We start from the raw sequence: 7,015 nt of genomic DNA on the forward strand, positions 1-7,015 counted from the left end.
AACGGTGACAATTTTATGAGGAATAAACGAGGAGGTACTTTTTAAGGGCGTATGCATTCAGACACTGTGTGGCCAATTTTTGTAAATAGTAAAAACAGTGGGAAGAGTTGTATATAAAGTGTCGAATTTTATAGTACGTCAGTATATAGATGTATTGATTTTTTGAAGACATTTCATTATTGTTCATATTTAATTTTCATATTTGATTTAAAAAAATATTACGTTGCTTTTTATAACAAAAACGATTTATAACTCCTTTAATTTATAATGAGATTGTTGTATTTTTACTACCAATGTGTATGCAACATGTGCAAGGAGCATCATTTTATGAATTTTTGTAACATAATTATTTTCAATTATATCGCGCATACAAGCACGTCATATGATTCCTTCTTATATTTAAAGGGGCTATATCCCATATCCTTGTTTTTTTTTGTTTTGTTTTTTTTTTTTAACGATAACAAATATTTTTATTCAATTATTTCCTGCTATATAAATACCTAAGTAGCCCAGGTCGCATACTTAGGGACCCCTGCTTTTTAACAGCCTCACTTGACCAGGGAAAATATCAAATGAGTTTAAACTTCCCATAGTTTACATAAGTATACATTTAAAAATAACCAATACAATTGATTTTACCTGCTACGCATCACTGGCACTGTAATTCATAATAATTAACGTATATCCGGTTTACTGACTTACATTATACATGTGTTGATTTAAACGTGAAAACTATATATTTGATTGAAAAAATAATAATAGTTATAGTTAGAATTAGAAATTATTGAATTAATGTGAATGAACAAAAGTTGAAATGATTCTGTGACTGACGTATGGATTATAAAAGTATAAAGCACATGTGGTGAGTACTGATGTATAAGAAACGTGATATGTGTAATTTACAAATAAACATATTAATATACACAGACATAGATTCAAATATCAATTACAGTACAAATCTTTCTTTCTGTAAAAAAAAACCAATACCAAACAAACATAGTGTTCCCTACGTTCTTCCTAAGATATAATATTATTATTACATATGGAATCAAACACACCTTTAGTTTAGAGCAGTTGAACTAAAAATATTTAACCTACATATTTCCGATAAAGAGTTCAATTTTTAATCTACATATATATTTTATATCTGACCGTAGTAAAAGTAGTTTTAATTCGTTTTTCATATGCAATTTTAACAAAGCCTGTATAGACTGCATACTCAGTTTATTTTTTTCGAATTTGCATTTATTACGTATTTTCCAAATAGCCCATTTAAAATAAAGTATTATTGCGTTAACAATTATATTATTCGAATTATCTAAACAGATTCCTAATAGAATATCTTTTTCAACGAGTGCATCGTTATTTATTAAGTTACACAGTTGTAAATTTCTGATAACTGTTTCTATCAATGGTTTAACATTGTTACATTGGTAAAATAAATGCTCAAGAGTTTCAATGTTATTGTTTTCATCACATAAGTGACATTTTCCATTTGACATACGCATTATTTGCAGTCTGTTTTCTGTATATATAATCCTGTGTATACATTTCCATTGAAACTCTTTAACTTTTCTATTAATATCCAGTTTACTGAGATTTAGCCAAATTTTTTCCCAATTTATGTACTCGCTATACAAATTTTCCCATTTTGTTTGACATTTAGGGGTCTCAGTTATGTTTAAGTTTAACTGAAGATATTTTAATGTCAAATCTTTGATTTTAATGATTTTGTTATCTGGATTTATAAATTCAAAGTTTTCAGAAATTTTGATTTTGTAGTTTTTTAAAGTGCGTTGTACATCGTTATTTCTTAAAACTTGTATAAAAGTTTGCGGTACGGCACTTTTAATTCGTGAATATTCCGAAATACAATTGCGTTTATCTATAAGTTGTTGATATATTTCATTGCACGATTTAAACTCATTGGTATTATCATCCCATATATCACCAATGGTTTTATTAGACTTTTTGAAAAAGAAGAATAAAATATAGATTTTCTTTGAAATAAAATATTTGAGTTTCCAAATAAAGGCTGTTTTTTTACTTCCATTTTATTAGTTATTATACCCTGTGTGATCCTTGTCAATTTTGACCACGATTGTAAAGCGTTTTGGTAATAATGTGGTAGTTTTTTTATCTCAAGACCTGAAAGGTCTGAACATCTACACAGAAAAAGTTTATCTGCAAATTTTTTATCATATTTTTTTAACCAAAATTTACCTATCGCATTCCAACTTGATAATGGCTTGTGTAATATTGAATATATCGATTTGATATATTTACTTTCTATCCAACTATCCAAATTTACCATCCCCATGCCCCCCTTTTTGCCGTCTAAACAATAAACCTTCCGGTCTACTTGATTCACTTTACCATCCCAAATAAAATCCCATATTATCTTATTTAAGTCTTTTTTATGTTTTTCAGGTATACCTCTTATTTCTAATTCATAACCACACACTGAAATAATTAAATTTTTAACAATAAGGACTTTTCCAGAGTATGTCAATTTTCTACTTTTCCAGATGTGTACACAATTTTGTACTTTTTCCAATATTGATTTCCATATTTTATCGTTATCAATGTTATAACCATGGTGAATACCTAGTGTTTTTATGTTATCTGTTGTCCAACTTATCTTTTTAAAAGTAGGCCGTTTGCGTTTATTTGCGCCAATATTTATTCCCTTAGTCTTTTCGTAATTAATTTTTGAACCCGAGGCCTTTTCGTATTTGTCTAATATTTCGAAAGATTTTCTAACAGAACTTTCATTTTTATTAAATAATTGCGTGTCATCAGCAAACATATTCAATTTGGTTTCTATTAGCTCCCCATTTTCTTCCCCGGGCAGCATAATACCTGCAATGTCTTTGTCTGCCCTTATTGCACAGGCCAGGGGCTCTGCTTGTAATATATATAAAAAAGGGGCTATAGGACACCCCTGCCTGGCTGATCTAGAAATTGAAAAATATTTAGAGACGTAACCATTTGTTTTTATACATGTCTTAGCACTTTTTAATAGCATTTGAACCCAACCACGAAAATTGTCCCCAAAATTAAATTCCTTCATAACGAAGTCTAGCCATCCCCATTCCATCCTATCAAAAGCCCTTTGTTGGTCAAGAAAGACAATTATACCCTCTTCATCCTCACTATCAATATATTCTATGATATCCTGTATCATTCTATTTGCTTCCGTTATATGTCTGCCTTTTACAAACCCTTTTTGGTCGGGATGTATAAGCTTAGGAAGGACTATTTTTAATCTTTCTGCTAGTATTTTTGCTATAATTTTATAATCACAATTCAGTAATGTAAGAGGGCGCCAGTTACGTATGTTTTCTCGTTCCCCGCCCTTAAATAGTAGTGTTAAAACTCCTTTATATTGTGAGTCCGACATTGTTTTTTTATTGAATATTTCTTGCAATAACGTTAAAAATTCCTCTTGAATTGTATTCCAAAATAATATATAAAATTCTGATATGATCCCGTCCTCCCCTGGGGATTTATTTGTTTTTATAATTTTTAAAACTTTCATTATTTCCTCCGCATTAATTTCACGGTCTAGTAATTGTTTGTCGTCCTCATTTAGTTTGTTTTCGATATGGCTTGTTAAATATTGAGCATTTTCCAAATGCCATCCCTCGGAACTAAATAAATTTGAGTAAAATTTAACTTGTTCATTTAGTATTCCGTCTATATTGTGTTTATAATGCCCATTTTCTGTTTTTATTCGACTCCATAATTTATTTTTACCGTTTTGCTTTTCAAGATTGAAAAAGTAGCTAGACGATTTTTCACCTTCTTCCGCCCATTTTACACGCGCCCTTATTTTTGACGCCTCTGATTTGTTCTCATAGTATTTTTTAATTAGCGCTACTTTTTCTGAAACCTTATTTTCAACCTCACCAGAGTTATTACTGTTTAATTTTAGTTTTTCTAATTTCTGCTCAAGGTTAATAATATAACTTTTTTGAGAATTTTGGTTTAATGTTTTACTTACTTCCATTGTTAATTTTTTGATTTTTGATTTTGTGACATCCCACCAATCTTGTATTTTTTCGAACCTTTTTTTTTCAGTTTTCCAGGTTTCCCACCAAATTTTGAATGCATTCTTAAATTCTTCACTTTTTATTGTATTTATATTCATTATCCATATACCCGGGCCTCTTTGTATTTCATCAAGTTTTAATTTTACCGACACAAGATCATGATCGCTAAAAGGACAATTCGATATACCAACATTGTAAACTTTATTTGAAAGACTTTTGTCACAAAAGATATAGTCGATTCTAGACTTAGAATTTCCTCTCTGAAACGTATACCGTTTGTCTTTTGGATACCTATCTCTCCATATGTCTGTAAGATCATATTGTGACAATAAAAAAAGTAATTCCTTTGTACCAATATCATCACGAGAGTGAGAAGGATTTCTATCATTTGTTTTGTTAAGAGTACAGTTAAAATCACCTACCAAAATATTGTAATGATCTACACTATCGTCTGTAAAATTACCCAAAAAATTATGAAATGATTCAAACAGCCGTTTCCTGTCGACGCCGCTATTGTTAGCATAAATATTTGAAATATGATAAATCGCACTTTCCGTTTTTATGCTACATTTTATTATTCGACCGTTTTGTGAGTTAGTATTATCAAACACAACTTCGCCGGGACAATTTTTTGTTTGTAAACTAGAGACACCACGAGAATCACTAGTTCCGCAGTTCCAAACACTTGTATTGCCCCCATTTATTTTCCATTCATTTTGCCACTGTATTATATCATTCACTGTGCAATGTGTTTCTTGTAGACAAATCAAATCATATTTTTTGTTCGCCAACCAATTGAAAACTAAGTTACGTTTTTTGTTATCACGTAAGCCGTTTACATTCAATGTTATGATTTGGATCGACATTCTTATTTAAAGTACATGATTTGGTTTACATTTTAACACCGCTATGCCTCGTTGATTTATTTGAAAGTTTACGATCAACGACACCGATTTATATTTACTTTTAATTTTACGAGTCATTGACCAATTATGGCAATACACTAGTAGTGAACACATTTCAAATTGTCTATATAAAAATATAACAATACAGATACAATGATTCAGTTTGAAGTACAATAGATTGAAAAAAAATCTATAATAATCATTCAAAATCTGCAATTCAGTAAAATAAAACATATTTACAAATAACATTCTGGATTAATTTTTTGTTTCATAGTTTTACATAAAAGTCACAAATACAATAGTAATTAAGTTTGTGTATCATCACTCATGTCCATCTGGAGAACCTGGTTTACTCTGTTTACTCTCTTTCTCTGCAGACATTGGCGTCAGCGATATTTCACTAAGTTTGCGCTTAGTGTCACAAGGACGAGGAGTGTTCTGAATTGGTGATATCTTTGGATGAAGAAATTCACGTAGTTTGACTCGTATTGTTTGAGCCCCTTCAATTGTGATATGAACTCCACTAGAGTCTGTTTTTTCATAAAGTGACTTAACCACAGTACCATTTTTTACGAATATGTGTTCTACGTCGATATAGGTCAGCACTTCATCTTTGAGATATAATTTTTCCAAGAATTTGTTCACATTTGTAGCTGTTTCGTTTATTGTGTGAATATGATTACTGTTCCCTTTTCTCGGAATAATACCACACACACCAATATCCGCGTTTGGAAATGCTTGTTTGACTTTAACTATAGCTTGTGTTGCAAAAACATTCACCTGATCACTGTCGTGTTTGTTTCTACTTAAGTCGTTAGTACCCAAGCTTATGATGACCTTGCCTACATTTGAACCATTGCTTTTCACTCGGTGATTTTCATAAGCCGCACCCAAACCCTTATCAATTTGTTCTAGGGTGGCACCATTTATAGAGGCATTGATTAGATTATCTTCAAATCGACCAACTCTCAGAGAATTTGAAGCTCCTAACATTACGTTTGTCCCTTTTGATTTGGTGTGGTATGTATTAGGTGTTTGTAGATGGTTTGCTGCCACTTGTAAGGGGTCGATGGACTCACTTTCATGTTTGTCGTTTTCCTGAGCTTCTCTACCTTCGAGAATTTCACTAGCATAATTACCATAAGATTTAAATATAGTATGGCGTTTAAAATCGGCGCAGTTAGTACGGACATGCCCGTTTTTGTTACAGAAAGAACATTTTGATTCGTTTTGACAGTCCCTTGCAAAATGCCCTATTTCTGAACAGTTATAGCAGCGCTTACTATGGTCAGGTTTATCTTTGCAAGCATAGGATGGATGATTTCTTTGTTTACAATGTATACATTCTGTACGACCATTATCAGCAAACATTCGGACATCATATCTCCCAAATGTTGTTTTGTTTGGTATTGTCGGAGCACAATTAATGATTTGAATGTATCTTGAACCATTTTCAATATTTTTGCCACGAATATATCCCCGTTTAACTGAACCCGGGACGACTTTGCCATACTGGAGCATTTGTGTAGCTACATAGCAGTCATTTAGTTCATAAGGAAGGTCTTTGATTGTTATGTTTGTTATTGTGTTGTCTACATCAGTAAATTTGACGCTTCTGTTTTTTATTGTTAAATCACACTGTACTAACCTTTCTTTGGCATCGATGTCGCTTAAAGTGACAACACAGCTTTTTTCTGTCAATTGAATGGATTTAACACTCTCTAATTTTATTTGTTGTTCAAGCTCCTTTATTATTTCATCGTGTGTTATCCCCTTAAAACCACGAGTATAGAAATGAACCGATAGTGTTCTTTGTATATTGGCCATTTTGAAAAACCATTTTTTACTACCAATGTGTATGCAACATGTGCAAGGAGCATCATTTTATGAATTTTTGTAACATAATTATTTTCAATTATATCGCGCATACAAGCACGTCATATGATTCCTTCTTATATTTAAAGGGGCTATATCCCATATCCTTGTTGGTTTTTTTTTATATGTAACTAATCTTTCATTTCTTATGAGAAATTGCCTTTTTTTAAATTGTCCAAA

Source organism: Mytilus edulis, chromosome 6 (genome assembly GCF_963676685.1).
Source record: "Mytilus edulis chromosome 6, xbMytEdul2.2, whole genome shotgun sequence".
NCBI classification, from domain to species: Eukaryota; Metazoa; Mollusca; class Bivalvia; order Mytilida; family Mytilidae; genus Mytilus; species Mytilus edulis.